Consider the following 9,139-nt stretch of genomic DNA (forward strand, 5'->3'; position numbering starts at 1 on the left):
ATGCTTTGAAATCCATAAGTGATCCGAGGTTTTAAAAGATATACGTATATTCATTCTGAATTTGTTCAAATTATTTATAAAGGGGAGGCATGGTTAATATTAATGAAATGATCCTTTCTACCCTTGCAAATTTTCCCATACCTCCTTCTCATACTGAAATATTTGCTGAGTTTCTGTGATGGCACTGAGTTAGATGCTATGGGATACCCATACAAGATCAGAAAGGGTTCTTATTTACAATAAGTTCATTCTATTCAAATTAGGCATCCCTTGGAATAGGAAACATTTTCAGCCATTGTACATTATGCAGCTTTTATTTTGTCTACCATGTACAAAGTACCTATGAGATGGGGATACAAAGGTAATCAAGTTTTTTTTTATACATGTGAAGGTAATTATATTTTTAAAAGAAGACATTAACTATTTACATTCCCCAAAGAGGACATTTGGTAAATCCTTGCTTCGGAGCACCAATTTTCTTCCGGGTGTGTGGCTAATGCCCTGGGAGAAAAGGCACCTGTCAGTGTGAAGGTGAGGTCAGAGACTGCATTATTGGGACTTCATTGGGAATACAAAGGTAATCAAGTCTCTTTTTTTTTTTAATATACATGTGAAAGTAATTATATATTTTTTTTTCTTTTTTTTTTTTTTTGAGACAGAGTTTCGCTCTTGTTACCCAGGCTGGAGTGCAATGGCGCGATCTCGGCTCACCGCAACCTCCGCCTCCCGGGTTCAGGCAATTCTCCTGCCTCAGCCTCCTGAGTAGCTGGGATTACAGGCACGCGCCACCATGCCCAGCTAATTTTTTGTATTTTTAGTAGAGACGGGGTTTCACCATGTTGACCAGGATGGTCTCGATCTGTTGACCTCGTGATCCACCCGCCTCGGCCTCCCAAAGTGCTGGGATTACAGGCTTGAGCCACCGCGCCCGGCCCAGTAATTATATTTTTAAAAGAATTACTATATAATGCATTTTAGCTAAGATAATAATGCAAAAAACCTTGCTATATGAGCAGATTGGAGGAAAGAATTTGAAATGCATTTGGTTGCAAGTAATACAAATATCAAACTACACTGACTTAATTAAACAGATGTTTGCTTTTCTTATATACTAATTGGAGATACAATAATTAAGGACCCAGTTCAATAGCTTAGTGCTGCCAGAAATGACGTCCCCACTTTTCTCTTGGCCTTTTCCTAGGACTTAGCTCCTCTGAATTTCAAGGTGCCTACTAGACGACATACCCACATCGAAGGCAGAGAGGACAGAAGAAATGAGGTTTAAACAAATGCATCTTTTCCCTTTATCAAGAAAGAATGAATTTTCTCAAAAATCCCAGCAGACCTTTCACTTACATCTTGTAGGGGATCTGTTTCCCTTTTCAAGTCTTTCTAGTAAATACTGAGGTAACCAGTGTCATGAAGGTGTGACTGAATAGCCTCCCATTTGGTTTCATTGTGTATGTAACACTTTCTACCCAGGCATCATTAACACAGCTTATAGGAAACCTTTGGAAATCTGCCACTTATGCATAAACTGGAGCTGTGAAACATTAACAACCTATGAGAACAATCCTTGGCCAGTGCAGAAGAGAAGCCACTAAGTAAATTCTCCACCTTTTCCTTCCTTGGGCAGATGATAGTAAGTCTCTATCTATACAGCTCCTCAAATAATACCAGTGTAATGGGACCCCAGTTGCTAACAATGATGATGATCTTAAAAATTCACCATCTACAGGTTCCATAATTTTCTGTTTCTTTCTTAGAAAAAGAACTGTGTGAATAAGAACTTATTTCTTATCTCTGGAATTTCTTCCCAAATAAGTTTGCTGCATACAAATCCTTGTCTCAGGGCCTGCTTTCTAGAGAAATTCAGACTAAGACACTTCTCATTGGCCACTCCTGTTTTATATGACTGTTCTTTATTTCAAGGAAAGCTATCATAGTATCTAGTTGGAAACATTTCTATCTAAGCAGTAAGCAGAAGTAAGAGGTATTGAGAGAAGATTTAACAAAGCAGGTTATGCTTAAATAGGTCCTTGTAGATTAAGTAGGAGTTTTCAAGAAGTGAAGGGATAAGGAAGCTTTTACCAATTGTCTATGTGGAAGCATCAGCATGACTGGCATTGATGTCATGCTGGTGCTTGATATCATGCTGGTGCTTGAGAGAAGTGAAAATGTAAGGCTTATGCAACAAATGGCAAACTGGTAGAAATTCAATTTGGCTCAAATCATGAGCAGAAGAAGAAAGAATAGAATCATAAGCACCAATAAAATGAGTCTGGACAAATAGATGCAGGCCTCATTAGATGGGTCTTTGGCTATTCCATAACCTTTCTCCTTTAGACAATCTTGAATCCTTTACAAAGAGGTAATCATTCACTTAATACATATTTATTTCTTGCCCACAAAGACATGTCTTTATGTAGCCACCAAGAATACAGTAGTGACCGAAAAGCACAATCACTTTCTTCTTGGGGCTTACACAATAAACACATCAAATAATTCAATAAATAAGTAATATAATGAGAATCAGTCATAAATGCTATAAAGACAAAAAAAATCAGGCTATGAGAACAGAGAAAGATAGAAGGCCAATTTTAAATATAGCAAAGCAAGAAGGAATGCTCTGAGGATGTGGCATTTAGGTGATGAGCTGAACTAAACAGGGAATTATGTGAATATCTAGAGGAAAACCATTTTGAAGAGAGGGGACATCAAATCCAAGGACTCTGACACAGGGCCAAGCTTTTTGTGCATGGAGAGGACCAGGAAGGCAGGGTGAGTAGGAAAAAATAATGGAGATAAGTGTTAAGAGGAAAGGTTCTGAAAGAAATGTGGACACAGGACACACAGGGCCTTGTAGGTCAATGGTAAGGAGCTTGGATTTTATTCTAAGTGTGTTGGGAAGATACTGGATAATTTTGCACAGGGGAGTATTGTGATGTAATTAGGTATTTAAGAGTTTGTTCTGGCTGCTGGTTGGAGAACTGATTAACCCAGAAGAGGTGTAAAAATGAAGAAGAAAGAACAAGTAGGAGAGCCAGTAGTATAGGTGATAAATCATGGTGGCTTGGTGAAGGATATTAACAGTGTAGATGCTGAGTGATGAATATTTTAAAGATAGGCTGGCAAGAACTTGCTGATAATCTGTATGGAGTATAAGGCAAAGAGATAGTTGGTGATAGCAACTAAAATTTGATTCCACAACAAAACAGTGCTTTAAGAGCTCTCTATATATTTACAAGTAGTCATGACAACCTCATGAAATGTCACTATTATTAACATCCTCACTGTACACACGAGGAACTTGAGGTACAAGGAAATCAGCGAGTTGCTAAGGCCATGCTGCTAGTACTGAGGAAAGGCAGGATTCAAAGCCATGCACCTAGCTCCAGAGTCATCATCTTAACCACAACACTATTCCAAGATGCCCATTAAATATCAACGGGAACATGGAGGAGACAGTTGTATACACCAATGTAGAACTCAGGAGAGAGGGTCAAGGTCAATGATATAAACTTATGAATCATTAAAATGTAGATGTTAAAGCCATAGGACTGGATGAAGTCTCCCAGGGCAGAGGTGGCAAACTCATTCTGTAAAGGACCAGATAGCAAATATTTTAGGCTTTGTGGGCCATATTGTCTCCATTGAAACTACTCAACTATACCATTGTAGCAGGAAAGCAACCACAGACAATGGTAAATGAATGGGCGTGGCTGTATTCTGCTATAACTCTCTTTACAAAAACAGGCAGTAAGAGAAGATTTGGCCTCTAGTCCTAGTTTGCCCGTATGGTTTCCGGGAATAAAAGTGGTTAGGGAAGTGAAAGAGAGTTGGAACGCTCCACGTTCCTGATGGGAGAAGCCTGCAAATAAATCATTGAAGGAGACTGAGGAAGGGAAGTGACAGAGGGAGGAAGAAAACCCACATAGGAAAGCTAAGAAAAGATATTGATCACAGGAGGCCAAGAGTGTACTCAGAGGGTAGAATCACAGAATGAGGGAAAGAGAAAGAAACTTTAGTCTTTGATCAAAGATTCTAGTTTTTGTAAATGAGAAAACTGAGCTCAATAGGAGAAAATGATTTTCCCTAAGTTATTTCAAGAATACACTACATTTTTCTAAGGCATCCACATTCTGATTAGTTTCTAAGGCATCCACATTATGATGTTTCTAAGGCATACTCAAGTATTATATATTTTAGATTCAGATTAAACAAAACTTTGCCAACAACAGCACCACCCTGAATGAGCACCACTGTATTCTGGTTCAACAAAAATTGGTTGTACAACTGCTATGTGGCTGCAAGAGTATCTGGTCCTGGAGCCACTGAGCTTAAAGATGCAGTGCCTGCCTTCGAGTTACTTGTAGTCTAAAAGGAGAAGTAGAAAAGGAAACAGATATTTGCAATAACTTAAGGTATGGTTTTCAGGAAATCCTAGCCAGGTGCTATGGACTGAATCGTGTTGCCCCCAGTATTCATATATTTAAGTCCTAACACCCAGTGTAATGGTATTTGGAGATGAGACCATTAGAGGGCAATTAGGGTTAGATGAAATCAGGAGGATGAGACCCTCATGAGAAGTTATGTGGCTTTGTAAGACAAAGACAGAAAGATTGATCTTCCATAGTGAGAAATGGCTTGGTCCTCTGCAAGCCAGAGAGAGAGTCCTCCTTAGGAACTAGATTGACCAGTGCCTTGATGTTGGACTTCCCAGCCTCCAGAAATATGAAAAACAGATGTCTGTTGTTTAAACCACCTAGTCTATGACATTTTGTTATAGCAACATAAGCTAAAACAACACACCAGGTGTGCCCTGAGAGCACAGGGAAGAAAAATCTAACTTTGCCTGAGCATTAGGGACAATTTTCTGGAGGAGAGGATACCTGAAATACTTCCTCCAAGCTGTGTTAGTACCTCTCCAATATGTTTCTATATTCACTAGGATTTTGTTCATCCAACACACATTCTTCCTAATTAAGTAACTTTGTATTTATCTATCTCTCTCTCTACCCCCTTTTCCCACAAGTTCCTCGAAGCCAGGACACAATTGTTTGTGGCCACCTTTACATGTCCTTTGCAAAATACGGTGTCACTACTCAATAAACTACAGTTTATAGAATGAATGAAGGCATGAAAGTTTGACTCAGTAACCTCAATGAACAATTGAAGGATGAATTCAATGTACCCAGGCACAGAAAGAGGAATTTCGATACAGAAAAACAAAACACCTTAAGGAAAGGCATGAACCTAGGAAGCAAGTGGTGCATTCAGGAAGTGATAGGTATACCTGAATATCTGAAGCAGAAACTTAAGGACTGAGAAACATTTGCTGCGTGCTTTTAATGTATCAAGAAATACTCTAAGTTTTTGACTATATTAACTCCAGTCATGCTCATAGCAACCTCTTGATATAAGTTATATTATAACTCCATTTTACAGAAGGGACGGCTGAGACACACAGGTGTTGAGAAATTTGCTCAAGATTACACAACCGGGAAGTAGTGTAGCTGGGAGAGGAACCCAGACGATCAGCTCCTGGAGTCCCTTCTCTGCACGTGGACTGGAAAGAGCACCGATGACCACATTACGCAGACCCTAAAAGGCCAGGCTAAGGAGCTAGAATTTTTGTAACTAGCCTACTGGAAGCCATTTAGTTATGTTAGAGACCTTGTTAGTTTTCATTTAAAGCAAGATTTGAGAAGTGTAAGACTGGAGCTGCAATATTTCAGCTAAGACATATCAGGAAGCCAGGAATTGCAAGTGAGGAGACAGATTTCAGAACTATTTGTGGGGTAAAATTGACAGGGCTTTATGCCAGTGGAGAGTGAAGAATGCAGAAATAAGATGAGTCAAGGGATGATACTTACGATGACGGCTTAGGTGACAAGGTGGATGGTGAGGCCAATAACTGAGATAGGGAATCCAAGAGGAAAAAGTGAAAGGGGAAGGTGATACATTTAGATTTGCCTATGTTAATTTCAAGGTGCCTGGGGGCATTCACATGCACATCTCCAAAAGTCGGTTGAATATCAAAGTCTGAGACTCAGGGAAAGGTCTCTGTTAGATTTAAAATTTGAGAGTCATCAGCACGTAGGTGGTAGTTAACACATGAGAGCAATGAGCTTTTCATTGTAAAATTTATGTGCATGAATATTACCTGCCAGTGTGCGCACAACTTTGGAAGCCCAATTATCAAAAGCCTTCCTCTGAGGCCTTCTCAATTAGCTGAATCTGCAAAATATATTATAAGATGCTAAAGTAGCTCTATTGGTTTCAGCCTCTAAATGTGTCCCCAAAGTCCTCAGCAGAAAAGAAGTAACAGAGTTTGCTTTTATGCATGCACTTAGAAAAGCAAAAATAAAATAAGATAAATATAAATAAAACATCTCCCCTTCCAAACATAAATGGTGTCCAAGGAAAAGTTGAATTCTGATGCTTTTCTTCCATGTATGAAATTAGGCCACTTCAGTTTGCTCCAACTCTGTATTTTTGGTTGTCACTTATGAAACCTTTGTATGTGGCATTGCAAGAGGGCCTTGAGGAATTTCTTACATGGGCAGACTTAATTAATGTTTCCAGCTGTGTGCAACTTTTCAAGCTCCAGACAGTGAAGAGAGGCATATTAAATAGGAGGCCAACCTGTCTATATCCATTCAAATTCAATAACTGTTTTTCCTTTTAAATTTTTTTTACATTTTTTTTTCTACTATGTCTAAGAACTAGCTCAAGGTTTAATAACCCTTGATCTCGGCTCAGGAAAGTGTTGAATTTGGGTAAAAACAAAAGTAATGTTTAAACCCTTCACCACTCTTCTATGATTTGTTTCTTTTTCAGCCGTTTTCCTAATTTTGGGCTACAGTCAATTCTTGTCTATTACGTTGTGAGGAAGGCATGCATGTCCTCACAGAGAACAGGGCACTATCCATGATAAAGACTGTGGGAGTTTGCCTCCTACAGCATCTATCACATGGCTTTAACCCATGAGCAAGATGGCTGAGGCATCAAAATGGGCTGGATCACAAAAATAGATTTTCTGTCTGAGGTTTAATACACTTTAAATCATTATACTTGGTTTCCAGAAGGGCTTCTTGGATTTAAGGAACTTCTTGGATTTGGAAATCAAGAGATGGGTTTGAGGCCTGATGTAATGGTGATTTGAGTGTGAGTTTGAGTAAGCTATTTTTCCATTAAGGATCTCCATATTGTCTTCGGTAAACCGTGAACAGTGCAACACACCAGCCTTACCACTACTGAATCATTTAAATACCACTGCAGAGCAAACCCTCCCCAAACTCAGGGACTTAACACAGCTATGTTAATTCATGCAAGTACAGGTCAGCTGAAGTCTCTGGTTAGATTTGGCTTGGCTGGCAGAGCCACGAGAGACAGCTCTGATTTACGTCTCTCATTCATCTCCTGGAACCAATAGGCTAGCCTGAGAAATGTCTTTCTCCTGGTGGTAGCTAAAACTAAGATCATGACAGAAACACAAGGCAGCTCTTGAGGTCTAGGTACAAATCAGGCCTATATCACTCTGGCCATTTATTCACGCTGGCTTATTCTATTGGCCAACATGAGTTACATGGCTCAAATCAAAGTCACTGCAAAGGCACAAGGCAAAGGACATATATCCCAGCATGCATACCAGGAAGGGTGGAGTATTGGAACCACCCCTAATGAACAACATTTAGGAGAACAGTTAAAATACAAAAGTACTTTCCAATCAGATTTCAAAGTTCGATCAATCAAATTTGTGTACTTATCTTTTACCTGAAGTTTCAGCATTTGTAAACAATCTAATTGTTCAGATCTATACTCTTTAATTCACTGTTCTAATTGTTTCAGGAATAGAATAAATATTTTTTAACACCACCAGCACATAACACCTTGCATTATATGAACCAACAAAAATTCTTGTTATTAAAATAAAAACTTTTTTAAGTAGGCCAATGCAAGGTGGTCAAAGGATATAAAAAGCATATACGAAGACAATCTTTATATTTCCTTTGTCTATTCGTAAATTACCTGTCTGACACCTGCTTCTGAAGAAATAGCACTTTTCTTATTCTGTTCACATTTGAAGAGAGGAGATCATTGATACTTACTTGCCCATTCTAATCACAAATGTGATAGGTCTAATTCTCTCCACTTTGGGATCCCTGCATCATTCCAGAGATAGGCATTCTACCTGGATCAGCATGGTTAAACATCACTCAGACATCAGTGCACCCTCCCATAGCTTTTATCTCTAAGCTGAGCTCTGTGCACACAGCACTTGTGAAAGGACAGAATGTCAAAGACAGGAACAGGTTGTGCATTTCTAAAGATAGCTAGAGAGCGTTTAAGCAGCATACATATTTCTATCCTTATTCATAGCTTGCATATCCAGCTTCATAGTTAATTATAAGGATTTTATTTTAGTTAAAGAAACAAACAATGAGCCAAGGAGATAATTTCTTTATTTTGAATTTTGTGCTTTCTTCTGTTGCTCTCTCAGCCTACTATCCTAAGAGCTGAGAAAGGGATATGGGCAGTTTAACCACCTCACACCATCCTACTCTCTTTTGAGACTGGTCTTGGAAACCAGCCAGATTGCATTGTTATCCTTCTGTCAATTACAAATGTGCCAGACACCCAAAGCACTGGGGAGGAAGTGCAATTATTAGAAGCTACCCGAGAGAATATCCCAATGTCATCCATGACTTGCCAGGTGACCTTTAGAAAATCACATGCGTAAAAGAGGGATGATAAATTGTTCTCTAGGCCAATCATGCAAATGAGTAGAAACACCAAAGAAGAAAAAAAAAATAGGGCAAGGAGAATTCCAAAGGAACCAATTCTTGTTCATGAAAGAACTGTCTTCTAATACAAAGAGAACCTTTTCCAAATAATGGGTAAAATCCTTCCCCAGATATTGGTCATAAGTTACCAACCTACTCCTATTTGTGTGTGTTAATCCCAAATGCGTTCTTCCTGCCAAAACCCATGTCTCTAACACCTATTTTTTTTTTTTGGTGAAGCATTAATGGTTTTATAAAATAACTTCTAAAATCCCTTACCCCAATGCCAGAAAAGCCTTTGTTTTCCCTTGGACATAGGGCTGTTGGGACCACAGTGAGAACATAAATGG

The sequence above is a fragment of the Cebus imitator genome, unplaced genomic scaffold, assembly GCF_001604975.1.
Source record: "Cebus imitator isolate Cc_AM_T3 unplaced genomic scaffold, Cebus_imitator-1.0 Scaffold152, whole genome shotgun sequence".
NCBI classification, from domain to species: domain Eukaryota; kingdom Metazoa; phylum Chordata; class Mammalia; order Primates; family Cebidae; genus Cebus; species Cebus imitator.